Here is a 9,250-nt window from a genome sequence, read left to right as displayed (position 1 = left end):
CGGCACGCAAAAAAAAAAAAAAAAAAAAAAAAAAAACCTGAAAATAGAACTACCGTATGACCCAGCAATCCCACTGCTGGGCATACCCTGAGAAAGCCATGGTTCAGGAAGAAAAAAAAAAAAAACGTTCTGAAGAACCTAGGGGCCAGACAGAAATAAAGACAGAGACGTAGAGAATGCACTTGAGGACATGGGGAGGGGGAAGGGTAAGCTGGGACGTAGTGAGAGAGTGGCATGGACATATATACACTACCAAATGTAAAATAGATAGCTAGTGGGAAGCAGCCGCATAGCACAGGGAGATCAGCTCAGTGCTTTGTGACCACCTAGAGGCATGGGATAGGGAGGGTGGGAGGGAGACGCAAGAGGGAGGAGATATGGGGATATATGTATGCAAATAGCTGATTCATTTTGTTATACAGCAGAAACTAACACAAGACTGTAAAGCAATTATACTCCAATAAAGTTGTTAAAAAAAAGAAAAAGAAAAGAAAGTGGTTGCTCAGAAGGGCACTGCATTTGCCCAGACCTCCCAAACATCTCATCAAAACACTTCCTTCTGGGTTGATTTCTGTGTTGCTGCAAATACCACACATGGAGAACTGGTGCTTGGCTTCTGGAGAGCGACTCTATGTGACAAAACTACTTGGAAAATCCAGGCCGGGGCAAGACGCCGGCCAAGCACGAGAGGATGGCCTTCTGCTTTCACTGACCAGCTGTGCCCCCGGAAGAGCCGTCCTTGCGGCCGACTTCACAGGGGAGCCAAGCGACCAACAGCAGATTGCTCGTTTTACAAACAAAACTTCAGACAGTAGGAGAGCCTGTGTAAGCTGAGTTACAAATTGCTGTCAGGCCGGGGTGGGGACTTGGCGGTCAGTGGTGGAGCCTTGGGTTCTCTGCTGCTGGAAGGAAGGGAAGTGACCTGTTATTCAGGCTGGAAGGACAGTGGAGGAATCCCTGGTATGAGAATCGTCCGCCTCTCTCTGCATCTCCAGACACCATGTGGCTGGCCCCGTGGCGGCCTAGGAGATTACGTAAAGGACTGAGCCTCGCGCAGTCTTTATGAAGGATAAACATCTTTCTTCTGCCACCAACGTGGTAGCAATTGTGGTTCCAGGAAGGGAGGTTTCAAAACAAAACTAGGCCAATGCTGTTAGCATCGCACTGCCTCCAAGAAGATAGCATCGTCTCTCATCAGACACCAATTTTCGAGTTTGTGGATTACCCAGACCTTTATTCTTCCCTTCCTATTTGGCAGAATCAGTAAAGCAAAATTCAGACGGGACAATTTTTCTATTTGTAAGGACTTTATAGAAAGGGTTTGGTTGCAGAAGTGATTCAAGCTACTGACCCAAATTCAGTCTTCAGACCACATGTGCCTGTAAATGGCTTTGCCCTCTCGGGCAGAAGTCTGAGAGGGATCTGAAGGCTTGGCCAAGCAGGCCCTGGTCTCCCCACTCCTTTCAGCTTAAGCCACTGTGAGACCAAGAAGAGGGTTAGACCTGTTTCTAGTCTAGCACTTTTGGTCCTCAGAGGCATCCTGTGTCCTCTCTCAAAGCTCTGGGCAGCACAGGGGACGGTCTCGCACAAAGCATGTCACAGTTGTGGTGAAATAACCTTCCGAGTTAAGTACTTTGAGGGTTAGGACCACCCGGGACAAAGAATTGCCTAAACGTGTTGACCCCATTTTTCATACTAGGGGTTGAGGAAGCAACGATACTGTTTCTTGGGAGAAATGACATGAAGACAATGTGTCACCCTTAAGACTCACGCTCTTTTTTGACATGGCAAAAGGAATGCAGAAAGGGACCGTGGACTCCAGTGCTTCTGTGGGCTCCATACTCCAAGCTCTCATTCACACACTTCAGTTCTGTTATGTCAGAATTGGGCCAAGAGAGTTTGGGGAGGATCTGGGTTTGAATTCTAGACTCACCACTTGAGAGATGCCTACCGTTTCTGAGATGCAGTTTGCCTGATCTGGAAAATTGGAGCGATCATATCTATCACAGAGAGCTGGTAAGTAAGATAAACTACATAAAGCACGTAAGGAGTCTGGCACCATGGTGGGTCTATAATAAGTACCCAACGTGTGTAATCTCCTCTTTATTCCCTGTTTCCCCATGTCTGAGATCAATTAAGAAAAGGCACCGAAATATGGGGTTGAGTCATTTGAGACACACACCTGAAGGCTGAGAGGAACTAGAAGGTCAGTCTGAGAGGACAAGAGTGGGCATTGCGCCTAAAGCCACCCGATAACCTCCTGGGCCTGTCTGACGTCCAGCACGGTGCATCTGAAGCAGAGACTGAGCAAGTGACTCAGTGGTGGCCGTGCCATCAGGTGACGTTCATGAAGGCCGGTCAGCTGCGTCATTTGGAGATTCGGCGCTGGAGCATGAGGTTCATGGTAGTCCTCTGGGGAGGAGGTAGAAATAGGGAAGAGGGGCAGTAAACTCACCCCTGGGGATGGGGTGTGAAATAGAGCGCATTCATAGGAGAAAAAGACTAGGAACCTAATTATTGGGGAATTTGGAATCCCCCAAGACAGAGAAATTCTGACCCTATAAATGAACTAGGAGTTCCAAATTAAAACACACACACACACACACACACACACACACACACACACACACACACAATGGAATGAGGGAGCTATGGCTTAATTATAATATGTAGAAAAAGAAGTGGGGATTTTCTTTGACTCAGTACAAGGCAACAGTGTGATGTGGTTACAAATCCTAGGGAACATTAGCATTACTAGAAGTATCCTATCTTGATCTAGAAAGAGGGTAGCCCCACTAGTCCTGCTTCTTTAGGGTGCACAGAGACAGCTGGGCAGGTGGGCAGGTGAGCAATGATGGTGAAGGGGACAGGAAGCTGAACCATCTGGGAAAGTGTTGGAGGAAGTACAAAGGTTTAAAAGAGAAAAAAAGAAAAAAAGGCAGCAAGAGTACCTAGTAACAATCTTCAAATATTTGAAAGAGAATGTATCAGTCAGGGCTCACGGTTGCTAACTACAGAAACTGACTCTGGTTAACTTAGTCAAAAAGGAATTTGTTGGAAGGTTATTGGGGGACCTGTACTACCATCAGAAGACTGGAGAATCTGGTGGGGAAAATACTCGAGCCAAGTGAGGCTGGCAGCAGAGGATAGAACCGTGGTTACGCCACAAGAACCATCTAGCTAGGATGCCAAGCTGGCACCCCCTCCACTGCTCACTGTGGCCACCACTGCTGGACCCTTCTTTCTTCCATGGATGGTCTTGGACTGTGCCTGCCCCTCCCCTCATCCCTCATATTAAAGACTCTACTTGCTGGGGCTTCCCTGGTGACGCAGTGGTTGAGAGTCCGCCTGCCGATGCAGGGGACGCGGGTTCGTGACGCGGTCCGGGAAGATCCCACATGCCGCGGAGCGGCTGGGCCCGTGAGCCATGGCCGCTGAGCCTGCGCGTCCGGAGCCTGTGCTCCGCAACGGGAGAGGCCGCAGCGGTGAGAGGCCCGCGTACCGCAAAAAAAAAAAAAACAAAAAAAAAACAAAACAAAACTTGGGGCTTCCAATTGGCTACATGACCATGTTCAGGCTGTCTGCAGATGAGTAGACGGAATGCTCAGTCCTCTTCGGCTTCCACGATGGGAAGTAGGTCTCTGCCTCCCTCTAAGACTCACAAAATGGAGAATAATCACAAAAGAAGTGTTAGAGTTTAGGGCAGGCACAAACAAATGAGAAAGCAAAACCAGCTGCAAAGCAGCTATCTGTGATTACTTGTGTAAAACCCTAAGAGGTAGGAAAAAGATTGATAGATACATGCAATTGTGAAGCAGATATTCATTTGTTCAAAATATGCTTCTAATGAACAAAACTGGCCCAACATGATTGAGTTGCTTTGGTAGTAGCGAGTTCCCCATTCCTGGCAGAATGCAAGAAAAGGCTGGTGACCACTTGGTGAAAGTTTTCCTCTGTAATAATAAATTTCTAGTAATAAATCATCTAGTTATAGGGAATTCCCTGGTGGTCCAGTGGTTAGGACTCAGTGCTTTCACCGCAGTGGCTCAGGGTTTGATCCCTGGTCAGGGAATAAAGATCCCGCAAGGCTCATGGCACGGCCAAAAAAAAGTCATCTAGTTATAAACCAGTGTATTTCTTTCAAAATTATTCTTTCTACATTATAACAAAGCAGGAGAATATTCCAGAAACTCTTAAACCCTAGACCTTGAAACAACTCGCCTGTGCTTGGGTACAAATGTGGAAAAAGCTGTGAATCCCTTGACATTTTCTAACAGATTTAGAGGATGGGGGTGGGGAGCGGAGGGTGAGCATGTGGCTTCTCTCTCCCCAGAAGTACCAGTCAGTCATCCACGCCAGGAACAGGCAGGCTGGAGGTGTGGGAAGTTTCTGACTACTAAATTGGTCCCTAAGACCGCCAACAGGCTGGAAGTTCGAAATGGTCCCGGGGTAGAGGAAAGGGAGAGAGAATAATTCTACTGCTGCCGATGCCAGGACAGACTTCCCACCCTCCTGCCACCTCCCACCCCAGAAGGGAGGCCTCGGCAGCTAATTGCACCTGGCGCCTGGGGAGCGACATCTGGGGTCACTGGTGTTTGGCTGTTCTCTGCCCGGTTCCTTTACTCTGTGTGCTTGGGTCAATTTCTTCTCTGTTGCCCATAAATATTTACAGCTCCTACATGCCCTCGCAAATTGGATTAATCTTAGCATATTTCTGGGACAGAGATGCTCCTGTCCAACCTGAGTCCTGAGGAATAGGCAGAAGCACTTTTTTTTTTTTCCGTTTCTACTGATTGAGCTGAAGGAGAGAAAGAAGGGAGGGGGAAACAGAAGAAGGGAAGGAGAAAGAGGGAAAACAAATATTAAAAATTTTAAATGTGAGCCAAATGTCAAAGAAGATATGAGCTCAATGTCTGGGGAGCAAACTAGGAGAATGGGGCTTGCTGAGGATGGTATCAGTACCACCAAGTCAGGGTGTGAAGAGAGTGGGTGAATCCAAAAGTAGATTGAACCATAATCTCAGTTCCGGAGCACAACGTCAAGAAACTGAAACCGTCTTCCCCAGGTAAGGGAAAGAAGGAATGCCTCGCAGTCTACAGCATTCTGGAAGTGAAACGACAGATAAAGGAGTTTCTGAGCAAGGCAATTAGTGTGGATAATTACCATAATCATTCAAGTTTTATTTAAATTCATATGATATCTTCGGTAAAGGAATTTTAAAGCAGTTGAACTGCCAGGCACTCCTCCCTTGCAAATTTTAAACTGCCTGAGGTTTCAGTCTTTTCAGATATTCACCATTTTCTGTTAAGAAAATGCCTTCCCTTGAAATGTTGACTGTTAAGGAAATTTATCTTTTCCTTCAGTCTTCACAGGAATGTGGGCGATTAGCCACGGATCCCTTCTCTGTCTAGCACCAGGCATCAGTCGCCCAGCTACGCAGAGGCCATTTGAATGGAACTGCAGAATAATCTTTGGGAGAAAAAGCCAGCTCACAGGAGTGGCGGCAGGCCCATTGTGCTGAGTTAAACACACTGGAGAGAGTCTGGTTGGCGGCGGGAAGTGCGGCGTTAATGACAACAGGGGCTGCAGAGGTTAATATCAGTCTACCGGAAGCTTTGCAATTACTGTTCCCTATTACATCCTAAATAAAGACCCTAAATGGCTTTTTTTTTTTTTTTTTTTTTTTCTGGTACGCGGGCCTCTCACCGTTGTGGCCTCTCCCGTTGCAGAGCACAGGCTCCAGACGCGCAGGCTCAGCGGCCATGGCTCACGGGCCCAACCGCTCAGCGGCATGTGGGATCTTCCCGGACCGGGTCACGAACCCCTGTCCCCTGCATCGGCAGGCGGACTCTCAACCACTGCGCCACCAGGGAAGCCCCGGCTTTTTTTTTTTTAATTAAATATTTTTGTTTTGTTGGCAGCAGAAGACCTTTAAACCCTTTAAGCCTAAACATTATGGGAACTCCAGTATATAAAACAGATAATAATCTCTAAAATTTATACAACATTTTTCATGTACCAAGTTTTATATATTAATGTATTAAATCCACATAACACCTTGTAAAGAAATATTATTGTCATCTCTATTTACAGGTGGGGAAATAGAGGCGCATAAAAGGAAGGCAATTTGTCCAAGATCATGCAGCTAGGAAATAGTAGGACTGCGACTGGAAGCCAGGCAGTCAGCTTCAGAACCCTCTTGTGCTTATGTGGGAGTGGAGGACACTGGGCCTGGGCCTTATCCCTCTCTCCTTGCTCTACAAAACGCTTTGGGCTCTATAAAACACAGCTCAAAAAGCAACTCGGACAGTTCAACTCTCTTCTTTTAGGGGTGAAGACATTGAAATTCGGAGAGGTAAAGTGACTTTCCTAAGATCTCACAATCAGCAAGAAAAAGTCACTTACATCCTGTTCTTTAAGTTAAAGACTTACCAGTTTCTCTCCTGATAGGCAGGCCCTGTATTTTCTGTTGGGAAAATGCCTGGAGGGTGTATGAGGGTATCTTGAAGAGAGTTTAGATGGATGCAGGAACCCGATTAAGTGTCAACGTGATCAAAGAGCAGCTTAAGGGAAAACCCAAATTAACTAAATTATGTCTTTCACTTCCTCCTCTTTCTTATATGAAACAGAATAAGATGAGGGCAAATGAGAGCCAAGTCATAACTTGCCATTCATTTACTCAACAAATAATGATTGAGAGCCTACTGTGTGTCATGAACTGATCACATGCAGGAACAGCCCATGTGTCACATATTAGGTGTGGGGACACCGTGGAAAATAAGTCAAGATCCTGCCCTCTTAGAGCTGACATTGATCAGTGGGAGGACCAGTTACCTTTGCATAGATACGGTCTTGAGAGGGCTTAGAGCCGGTCTGTACCCTGGCCAGCTGCCTTGTGGCTGTGGCCATTTGTCATTAGAAGACCAAGTGAGAGGATGGATGGCCTAGAATAAATCCATCACAGTTTCTGAGAGGTTCTTGTCTTCTTTTTGGTGAACCATTAGGGGATTTGTTTAAAAGATTTTACCTTAACAATTTAAAGCTCTGTGTCTTACTTCATATCTGTGTAGTCAGTACGTGTAACGGGTTTTATTTCTATGGAAGCATACAGTAATCTTTCAGGAATTGATAGCATCTTTTTCTGTCCATTAACTCCAGGCAATGGTTTATTACCATTGATGGAAAATGCAATACTTTACAGTTTTCAAGTCATTCCTAGAGCTTGCTGATGACAGAAAGTTTAGTAACGGAAATGTGATCATTAATAATGTTACATTTTTATGTGGACTAAATTATAATATATATAACTATGCAGTCATTCAACAAATATTTATTGAACGATTTTGTGTTAATTTGGAAGCCTCCAACTGCAAATAATTGAAGTTGAAGGCGGCTTCAACAGTGAATGCAATTCGTTGGATTACATAACTGAAAACATTCAGGGTTATTTCAAGCTTCAGAATGGTCTGATCAGGGCTCTGTTTCTTTTAACTTCTCTCAGCCCTGCCTTTCCTTTTGGTACTGCCTTTATTCTCAGGCTGGTTTTTCTCCAAGTAGAAAGATGGCTGTTTACTTTAAAACGGGCTGTGTCCATATCTGCACACCATTCTAGAGTGAGAAAGAATTTCTCTCCTAATCCAGCAAAGGTCTGGGCTTCACTCCTATTGGACCAGCTTGGGTCATGTGCCTTCTCTAGACCAATCACTGTGGATAGAAATTGGGATTACACTGATTGGTCTAGGCTATCTAGGATCCACCCCTGGAGCTGGAGGAGAGGTAGACAGTCCCATACAAACCGCACAGCTGCTACCCAGTGGAGGACAAATGGTTGCCGGAAAGCAGCTCAACTCTGTTTTAACCTACTTCGTGCCATACACTGTGCTAGGCTTTGATAGTATCACCTTGAACAATCCAGTCCAGCCAAACACCCATAAGCAGACCTTTAAAACATTCATAGCACAACTCTGAGATTCTTAAAATGTGAGGTACGGCAAAACTCCAAATTGCTGCTCTCAAAATTTCTAGAATGATTTCCCAGCCGACAGCACGCAGTGAAGGAATTGCCATCAGGAGTCAGCAGGCTTGCTCACTTACGTGCCCAACAAGTAGATTTTGTGTCTGAGACCCAGAATTAAAGGAAGCACAATCAGTACGTTCACTATGAAGATTTAACAAGCTTCCTATCTGATTCTGCTTTAGATTTTCAGTTGGAAGCAATAAGCTCCCCGAGTGGAGATAATATATTTAAAGATTTAGATAAATCAAACTGAACTATTGATCTAGATGACTGCATGCATCGTGTGTTAAACCCAAGTCTTAACCAGGCTGGTCTACAGCAAACGGGAGAAGGCACTGCCGTGCGGCCATCTCCCCAGTCGGCTGGTATTTTTCTGGGTAACAAGTTGTGTCTGCAGGGTCACCTGGCAGCCTGCATGTGTGACACTGTGGTCACTAGTGGGCCCACCATGACATTAAGGCTGGAACTGATGAGATGCAGAGGCATCCTGAAAATTCTTTTCTTCACAAGTAGCTGGGGGGCGGTATGCAAGTTCTATCTATTCAATAGGAACATACAGCCACTGAAGCATATGCTGTATTCCTGAAAGTCTTTAAACTGCTGTCTGAGTAACACTCTTGAGATGCATTTTATTGATTTCTAAGTTACATGATGCTATAGCATAAACAGTGATCTTTGTCTTATTCACAGTCTTAGCAAAGATTGCTAGAAAGAAAGCACATGAAATTTGATGCTCTAGGGTGATAATATCAAACCTTATTCAGTGAAGTTCCATAAAATTCAGTCCCCTGCCTTTAGTCTTATTACTGTTACTATCACTAGCCTTGTTACTATTACTGTCACTACCATGACACACATGAATTGTTCATCACCTTATTTTGAGATTCTTGGTCAACTTTGAGAGAACTGTAAAGATGTGAAAAATTAGGTATTGAAGTTGAAAGAAAAGAATAAAGGTTATGCCATGTATATTTCATTAGTTAGTTTAGAACAAATCCTGCCTTTTTCCAATGAATCATAATTATAAAATAGGTACTTTGGTACAATGTTTCCCCTTTTAATATGTTTGCTATAACACTGGGAGTGGATAAGTAATAGTGGACCTCAGATGACTCAATGAGCTAGAGGGACAAATCTTTTTACAGAGGGGAACAGGGCTATTTCACTGCTAGGGTCAGATCTCATAATCCTCCTAGTTAAGAGAACTATGGATGCCCTCAAAGGCACAAAGGG

Source organism: Lipotes vexillifer, unplaced genomic scaffold (genome assembly GCF_000442215.2).
Source record: "Lipotes vexillifer unplaced genomic scaffold, Lipotes_vexillifer_v1.1 scaffold22, whole genome shotgun sequence".
Taxonomy (NCBI): Eukaryota; Metazoa; Chordata; class Mammalia; order Artiodactyla; family Lipotidae; genus Lipotes; species Lipotes vexillifer.
The sequence above is the reverse complement of the archived record's forward strand: the minus strand, read 5'-3'. Positions refer to the sequence as shown.